This window comes from Seriola lalandi, unplaced genomic scaffold (assembly GCF_002814215.2).
Source record: "Seriola lalandi dorsalis isolate HSWRI2012SDOR001 ecotype SW California unplaced genomic scaffold, Sedor1 jcf7180002054462, whole genome shotgun sequence".
Taxonomy (NCBI): domain Eukaryota; kingdom Metazoa; phylum Chordata; class Actinopteri; order Carangiformes; family Carangidae; genus Seriola; species Seriola lalandi.
This window is the reverse complement of record NW_019525015.1, coordinates 55,464-64,077: the sequence shown is the minus strand read 5'-3', so window position 1 is coordinate 64,077 and position 8,614 is coordinate 55,464. Positions and strand designations below refer to the sequence as shown.

At 46.0% G+C, this 8,614-nt stretch overlaps 1 non-coding gene across 1 annotated transcript; it reads left to right on the top strand.

Moving 5' to 3' along the window:
* Positions 1-495: 495 nt before the first annotated feature.
* Positions 496-602, top strand: LOC111658609 (U6 spliceosomal RNA). The gene has a single exon (XR_002761008.1). It is a non-coding gene; the product is annotated as a U6 spliceosomal RNA (small nuclear RNA).
* Positions 603-8,614: the final 8,012 nt, after the last annotated feature.

Sequence of the window (8,614 nt, the reverse complement as noted above, 5' to 3'; positions counted from 1 at the left end):
TTTCATCTGCTGCCGTAGAGGAATTAGGAGGGTTGCCTTTTACTTGTGTGGACTGACTGGTCTTCCTTGTGAGGCTTTGCAGCTGTGAGCAGTACATAGAGCAGGCATGGCCAAATGAGGAACTGGCAAAATGAGGACGGGTTGCCTGTTGCTTGTGTGGACTGACTGGTGTTCCTTGTGAGGCTTTGCAACAGGAAACAGTACATAAAACAGGCGTGGCCTAATGAGGAATGGGGACGGTTTCCTGTTGCAGCTGGAAAAATTGTTTTCAGTGTCAAAGATATTTTGGTCATACTTTGTTAGTTAATTTTGTAATCATGTAATTAAGCAGTTAGTATGCTAATATTACAAATGTGTAATTGATAAGTGAAGAAACAACTACTCCAATACTTGTGATGCCACCTATTAGGTATGGGAGAACTTGAGTCTGCACCACTGCAACGGGGTTGATCTCCCGACCTGGGCATATAATGCAGCCGTCGCACAAGGACCAATGTGTTTGCTAAGGCAGCACATATGAAAAATTGGAATCGATACAGAGAAGATTAGCATGGCCCCTGCGAAAGGATGACACGCAAATTCGTGAAGCGTTTCCACATTTTCATCTGCTGCCGTAGAGCAACTTAAAGTGAGGGTTGCCAGTTACTTGTGTGGTCTTCCTTGCCAGGCTTTGCAACTGTGAGCAGTATATAAAGCAGGCATGGCCAAATGAGGAACTGGCAAAATGAGGACGGTTGCCTGTCGCTTGTGTGGACTGACTGGTCTTCCTTGTGAGGCTTTGCAACTGTAAGCAGTACATAAAACAGGCGTGGCCTAATGAGGAATGGGGATGGTTTCCTGTTGCAGCTGAAAAAATTGTTTTCAGTGTCAAAGAGATTTTGGTCGTACTGTGTTAGTTAATTTTGTAATCGTGTAATTAAGCAGTTAGTATGCTATTATTACAAATGTGTAATTGATAAGTGAAGATACATCTACTCCCATACTTGTGATGCCACCTATTAGGGATGGGAGAACACTCATAACTTTTATGGACAGAATTTCTAGGCGCACCCGGGTGGTGGGCGGGTTTGGGTTCGGTGGCGGGAGGATCTCGTCTCTGCTTTTTGCGGAGGATGTGGTCCTCTTAGCTTCATCGAGCACTGACCTTCAGCTCTCGCTGGGGCGGTTCGCGGCCGAGTGTGAAGCGGCTAGGATGAAGATCAGCACCTCCAAGTCTGAGGCCATGGTTCTCAGCCGGAAACGGGTGGATTGCCTGCTCCGGGTCGGGGGGGAGGCTCTGCCTCAGGTGGAGGAGTTTAAGTATCTCGGGATCTTGTTCACGAGTGAGGGTAGGATGGAGCGGGAGATCGACAGGCGGATTGGGGCGGCGTCAGCAGTGATGCGGGCGCTGAATCGGTCCATTGTGTGGAAGAGGGAGCTAAGCCAGAAGGCGAAGCTCTCGAATTTCCAGTCGATATACGTTCCAATCCTCACCAATGGTCATGAGCTTTGGGTAATGACCGAAAGAACGAGAACACGAATACAAGCGGCCGAAATGAGTTTCCTCCGCAGGGTGGCCGGGCTCGGTCATCCGGGAGGGGCTCGGAGTAGAGCCGCTTCTCCTCCATGTCGAGAGGAGCCAGTTGAGGTGGTTCGGGCATCTGGTGAGGATGCCTCCTGGACGCCTCCCCGGGGAGGTGTTTTGGGCATGTCCCACCGGGAGGAGGCCTCGGGGCCGACCAAGGACACGCCGGAGAGATTATATCTCCCGGCTGGCCTTGGAACGCCTCGGGATTCTCCCGGAGGAACTGGTGGAAGTGGGTGGGGAGAGGGCCGTCTGGACCTCTTTGCTGAGGCTGCTGCCCCCGCGACCCGGATCCAGATAAGCGGGAGACGACGACGATGACGATTTCATATTACATTCTTCAAACCTGGAATTAATTATGATACAAGTGGTTAATTGATCAAACAACAATATAAACATTTCCCAAAGCTAATGGTCTATACATATGGATTACACAGCAGTTCTTCGACTGTAATAATGATAATATGGACATTCTGGATGTCATGTAGTGTGTGTTACCTCGTGTGAAGGATGCTGACAGTATGGTCACATGAAGGACATTGTCTTAAAGTCTACATGTTACATTTCAAACAGTCTATGGGATAGAAGTTTGGGATTAAACTATTGCATAGGAAAATCTCATAAATTAGGGAACAGTTAGATATTTAATTTTACATTCATCCTGTGATCTGTGTCTGTGAAGAGTGTTCTGCTGGTCACTACCCAGGATTGGAATGTGGGTTGTAGTTTATGACTCTTATCTAGAGAGGGACAGAGGAAGGGAGGTTGGTGTGTGTGCGTTTGTGTGTTCATGCATGGCACAGACAGAGCAGGATTCACACCTTAGTGTTAATCAGTCCTTTTGTTGTTACTTGTCCTATACAAGAAACAATCAAATATCATTAAACAAAGTCTTATTGTTACAAACTGGAGATTTTGCCTATAGTCTCCAGTTGTCTGGTGTCCATTGGTTGATCCTCTGGAGCTGACCCTTTGATCTTTGGTCTGGTTCTGTGTCGTTCGGCCACGCTAACAGCATGGTCTGCTTGTGGAAGAGGGGTCCTTTGTCTCTGTTTCCTATCAATCTGATAGTTTGATGGTGGAAAGAGTCGCAAAGTATCAATTGTGGGTCCTTAACTCTGCAGGTCCTTATAATGAACTTCCTTAATGGCTTTTGACTGATGCCAGGCCATGTATGTACGCTACACAACTAAAAGTGAGGGTTGCCAGTTACTTGTGTGGACTGACTGGTCTTCCTTGCGAGGCTTTGCAACTGTAAGCAGTACATAGAGCAGGCATGGCCAAATGAGGAACTGGCAAAAAGAGGAATGAGTACGGCTGCCTGTTGCATGTTAGCAATGACTGGTGTTCATTGCGAGGCTTTGCAACCGAAAGCAGTACATAGAGCAGGCATGGCCGAATGGGAACGGTTGCATGTGTGGAATCACTGGTGTTCTTTGTGAGGCTTTGCAATTGTGAGCAGTACATACAGCAGTCATGGCCAAATGAGGAACTGGAAAAAAGAGGAACGAGGACGGCTGCCTGTTGCATGTGTGGAATGATTGGTGTTCGTTGCGAGGCTTTGCAACCGAAAGCAGTACAGAGAGTAGGCGTGGTCAAATGAGGAATGGGAACGGTTGCCTGTTGCATGTGTGGAATCACTGGTGTTCTTTGTGAGGCTTTGCAATTGTGAGTAGTACATAGAGCAGGCGTGGCCAAATGAGGAACTGGCAATAGAAGAATGAAGACGGTTGCCTGTCGCATGTGTGGACTGACTGGTGTTCCTTGCGAGGCTTTGCAACCAAAAGCAGTGCAGAGAGTAAGCGTGGCCAAATGAGGAATGGGAACGTTTGCCTGTTGCATGTGTGGAATCACTGGTGTTCCTTGCGAGGTTTTGCAACTTTGAGCATTACAAAGAGCAGGCATTGCCAAATGAGGAACTGGCAAAAAGAGGAATGAGGACGGCTGCCTGTTGCTTGTGTGGAATGACTTGTTTTCTTTCCGAGACTTTGCAACTGTAAGCAGTACATAGAGCAGGTATGGCCAAATGAGGAACTGGTAAAAAGAGGAATGAGGACTGCTGCCTGTTGCATGTGTGGAATGAGTGGTGTTCCTTGCTATGCTTTGCAACCGAAAGCAGTATATAGAGCAGGCGTGGCCAAATGAGGAATGGGGACGGTTGTCTGTTGCATGTGTGGAATCACTGGTGTTCTTTGCGAAGCTTTCCAACTGTAAGCAGTACATAGATCAGGCATGGCAAAAAGAGGAATGAGGACGGCTGCCCATTGCATTTTATGGAATGACTGGTATTCCTTGCAAGGCTTTGCAACTGAAAGCAGTACATAAAACAGGCGTGGCCAAATGAGGAATGGGCAGTGGAGAGGATGATTGGAGCGGCGTGAGGGGAGGGGCGCCAGTATCAAAACAAGGGTTGAGTTTCTTCCTCATCAGGAGGGTGAGAAGGCAGACCCCTGTCAGAGGGCCCAGACTGCTCCCCTGGAACGTAAAAGCTGAAGAGCTGTCCTTGTCCCACCTGAATCAAGGACAGCCACTTCGCCCATCCTCAACAGCTTGAGTATCGGCTGTCCTTAACATTGTCTTTCAGACTGTTTCAGACTTTTTGAATAGAAATCACAGGACAGATTACAACACAGCAACATGACAAACTCTTACCACTGAGACAAGGTCCTCCCGTTCACCTCAAATAGCTGGATGTTTGTCATCAGCCTCGGGCTGGCCAGCACTGCCTCTTTAATGGCCACGTAGTCCTGCAGGATGAGGGTCCAATGAGATGTGGTGATCCCTCAGTACTGCATGGCCTTGGGGTGAGGACGGCAGAGCTGGCTGCAAATGGCCTCCCCTCAGTGTCTGACACTGGGCCATGTTGTGGGACCCGAGTTCACTCCGACAAGACAGCTGAAAGGTAATCGTAGAGGGCAGAGTGCATTAACGTAGATCAGATCTTCCTTAGAGGAAACGTTGATATTTGAAGCTAATAATACCGCTCAACATTCTGTTCCACAGGATAGGAGGTTTCCCTCCCCTTAACTGCCTTGAACCACCCCTTGGCCAGCCCCTCCTGGTGTCTGGGAGGGTAGACGGCCCACCATTTGTCGGGCTCCAGCAGGTGGTGCCAGAGCCTGATGAGTCTGTCTACCCTCCTGTCAGAAAGCCCCCGCAGGCCCCTTGCTTCCACCAGGGCCACGGCCAGCTTCAAGACATCCTGGTATCCCGGCTGGCCATTGGACCCATGGGTCTCCTCCTGAGAAGAAAAATGAGGTGGGGGGAGACAAACATTGAGAGGCAGGCAGCATAAAATGTTGCATATTTCCAAATTAAAGCAAAAAGAATTTCATTATTATCATCATTATTATTATTCCTACTATCATTTTTTTACACTTAGTCAACATACATCAGAGTCTGAGGAGGGCTGCTAGGGAGCAGGGACCTCAACCTCGGGGGCCTCAGGAGGGGCATCTTGGTCAGAGGCGGCTGGACTGGATGGTTCAGACCTGGGTGCGTCAGCTGGATCACCTGACTGGGCCACCGCGATGGTGGATGGGTTATCCGGCCCAAAGACGGTGGGGTGGTCGACGTCCTCCCGGATACCCTCATCCACCTCCTCCAGCAACTCGACGGCAGTGGCCTCGTCCAGAATGTCAGGGTCCATGCTGAAGTCCTCAAGCACTCTGCCTGTCTGGTCAAACAGAAATTCCACCCCGATGAGTTCCCTTGCGAGACAGCAAAGACAGAGCTCTGGATCTGATGAGTGATCCTTTTGTCATAGTTCAAACATTAGCGTCTAGTTATGAAGTTTGACATCACGTACCTGTGTACTCAGCAGGCTTGGTGCAGTCTTTAACCATCTGAACGCCAAGCACCCTTTGGCTCTTCTGGTTAAGGACGTGCTTGAGGTGGCCACAGTAGGAGTGCAAAGGCACTACCTGTTCCTCAGCTGCGGCTGGCGGTGCAGCTGCGGCTGCGCAGTCCTCATTCCACCTCACCATCCATCAACCAGGCACTAGCTCGTGTCCTTGAGGAAAAGGGGTTTGGATCAAAAATGGAATTTACTTTTGCATGTCATATGAATACATGATGAGCGTAATTGCAAGCTATGAGACATGAAACGTGTGATGTAACAGCAGCTGTAAGAACCTAATAAACTCTGATAAACTTTACTCACCTTCTTATTCAAATCCATCTTCAAGATGGATCTGAAGGTGGACGTGATCCTGGCCTTGTACTCGTCCAGCTGCGTCAGGATCCAGGAATCAGAGTGTGCCTCCACAGGGTGTTGTACAGCCGAATAGCACTATTGCCCTTTTAACAGATGAATATAGAGTAACAAAATATGCTCTTGGTTGTGTTTTTTGGAGCTTGACTTACTCTGGGAAGTAAAAGTCAGGATAACTTAGTCTTATTTCTCTTGTAAGCTTTTTTTTTTTACTTTTACAAATGGGTCTCACCATAAGGTCCATTTAGCAGCTGCACCACAAGTATGGTTTGTGAATCCACTGTCATGGTATCCAAATAAAGGTCAGCCACTTACCCATAATAAGGAGAACTTCATGAATACTTTGCAGCTACAATTTCATTTGATTTACAGAAATGAACACTGCCTATATTTAAGCATGTTACTGCAACCTACCTTGAGGAAAGAGCTAAAGCTACGGAGGAAAAGGTCCAGTTAACCTTGTCATCCTATACAGTAAGTCATGCATTGTGCACACTTGTATGATGCACTTTTTCCTTTGAGAGTGCAGTGTATTATCCACTTCATTTCCTCCTCTTTAAACAGTCTAAATTGTTGTAGGTTCTTCTTTTGTGTAAGTTTTATTAATAAGTTAAGGAAAGGTGTCAACTAAGGCTTTGTCAAAGGTTACTTTGAACCACTAAGTTAAGTTTAAGGAATGTGCATTAGGGGGCAGACCTGCTTACCCATCGGTTTTCTGTCTCCTACAATATAAGAGGTTCAGGATGTGGGGTTTTTTTCTGGCCTAAAAGGTCAAAAGGTCAAAAGGCCAGAGACCAGAGGTCGTTGACCAGATATGGTCAACCATTTGGGTGAAGGCTCCTTCTATTAAAAGAAGGGCACATCCCAAAGGTGGGATGAGACAGATAAATAGAGGGGTTTGTGAGACAGTATGAGAGAGATCTCACATTGGCAGAGATACTCCAAGATTCGGCATTTTTTGACACTGTTTCTTTCTTGTAAATAAATTTATTTTTGATTGCAAGTAAAGACGTGTCTGCGGTTATCACTTCTTCACATGAGCACTTCAAGATACCACAAGAGGAGCCCAGATCACATTTTCTCATTGTGATCCTGTGGCTATAAGAGCTATGTACTTAGGATTTAGGCATATCACTGCATGCCCTTGGAGAGACAATCATGAAGGAGATCTGTTTGATTTCTGAAATGAGACCCAGTGTCTGTGCTTGCACCAGCAGATGCTGACTATGCATGTGATTTTGTTTTTTTGTTTTTTTGCTTGTTTGTTGGTTTTTTTCCATGTTCATCAGTGTGATTATAAGTTTAGCTGTACTGCTGGAGTGGTAAGACTCCAGATGTCCTCAGAGTGTTGGAGCATTTGTCCTCTGAGCATGATGGTATTGTGGTAAGAGGTGTGGCCGCATCATTGGGCTCCTGCTTTGGCTGTAGCACTGACACTGTTCTTCAAAATGACATCTGAGGGAGGGACCTTTCACCAAATGCATCACAGTCTCATCAAGTGCTGCAGTCTGCCCAGATTAATGGGGCTGAGAGCTGATTATGCAGAGCTGTATATCATGTCTGTCTAACTGCCTGCTGCTCTCACTGCCTGTCAATGATCCACCCTCCTGTATCCTTTCCTTCTATGGAAGAAAGCAGAAACTGGCACTGTAGCCTTCAGCTAGGAGCACTCCTGTGGTTTACCTTCAGACTTATGCAATATGATGGCGATGAGCAGTTCCTCGTTTATCTCTGGATAAAGTAGAGGTTTGGTGAAACATTCCCACTATCCTGAGTAGTGTATTCACTTGTAAAGCATATTTTCTTTCACCTGGCCTTTGTTCATAATCACATACCTCATATTAATGAACTACGCCGAGATATAGTGTGCAGAAGGAGCATGTTTTAGAAGTCACATAGGATGTCCTAGAACAAACAATACAAGAGGTCATAATAGTCTATGTGGCAGCCTTGTAGTTTTAAATTATGATGGTGTCAGACCAGAAAGTTTAAAGTGTAATTAAATGGATTGGAACTGCTAATATACAGGTATTTTACAACTCAAAGGCCTCAACTGCTGAGTTGGGATACCTGAAAGTGTAAATTACCTCTGTTGCCGCACCCTATGAGCCCAGCCCCATGTGGGGGATGGATTAATCTTCCCAGCACATTATTGAATGTGTTCCCTTGCTTGGGAGCAGCCGATAAATTGTGCTTGTCACAATGGCCCTGCACCTGCTCTCCATAGCCTTGGAATTTCTAACAAAGCATCACATTTCTGAACACAGCACTGGAGGCTATAGAAAAATAGTCACAACATGGATAGAAAATGCTTGAGGAGGATGGGAGGGGGCATGGGGAGGAGGAGGAGTAGAGACAGAAACACAGGAAAGAGAGGTAGATCATCTTAGTTGTTGCTTTACATTTGTAGCATACCTCATGCAAACACATGCCCTACAAAGAATGATTTTAAAATGTAATTATTTTGAGATAACCACTGATCAAAAAAATTCTGTTAAGGTCTTAAAATGACCTTTTGAGCTCAAAAATTTCCCATTAGACATAGCAAGAATATGCAAACATAATAATTCACCATCTTAGTTTAGTAAACTATTATAAAAGTCAATATTTAAATTATTTCCTATTTTTTTGACTGTCACAAATATAGTTATAGTTTTGACCAATTGATTAACAGAGTGTCTGTCACAGAGCTACATGAAATGACTTTATTACAAATAATGTATTTGACTGACTCTCTTATCCAGGGTGTCTGACAATGAAAGGGACAACTATGTTTTAGTATCTTCTTCAAGACACTTCAACATGGTTTTTGGCTGTCGATGGGACTGAATGTTACA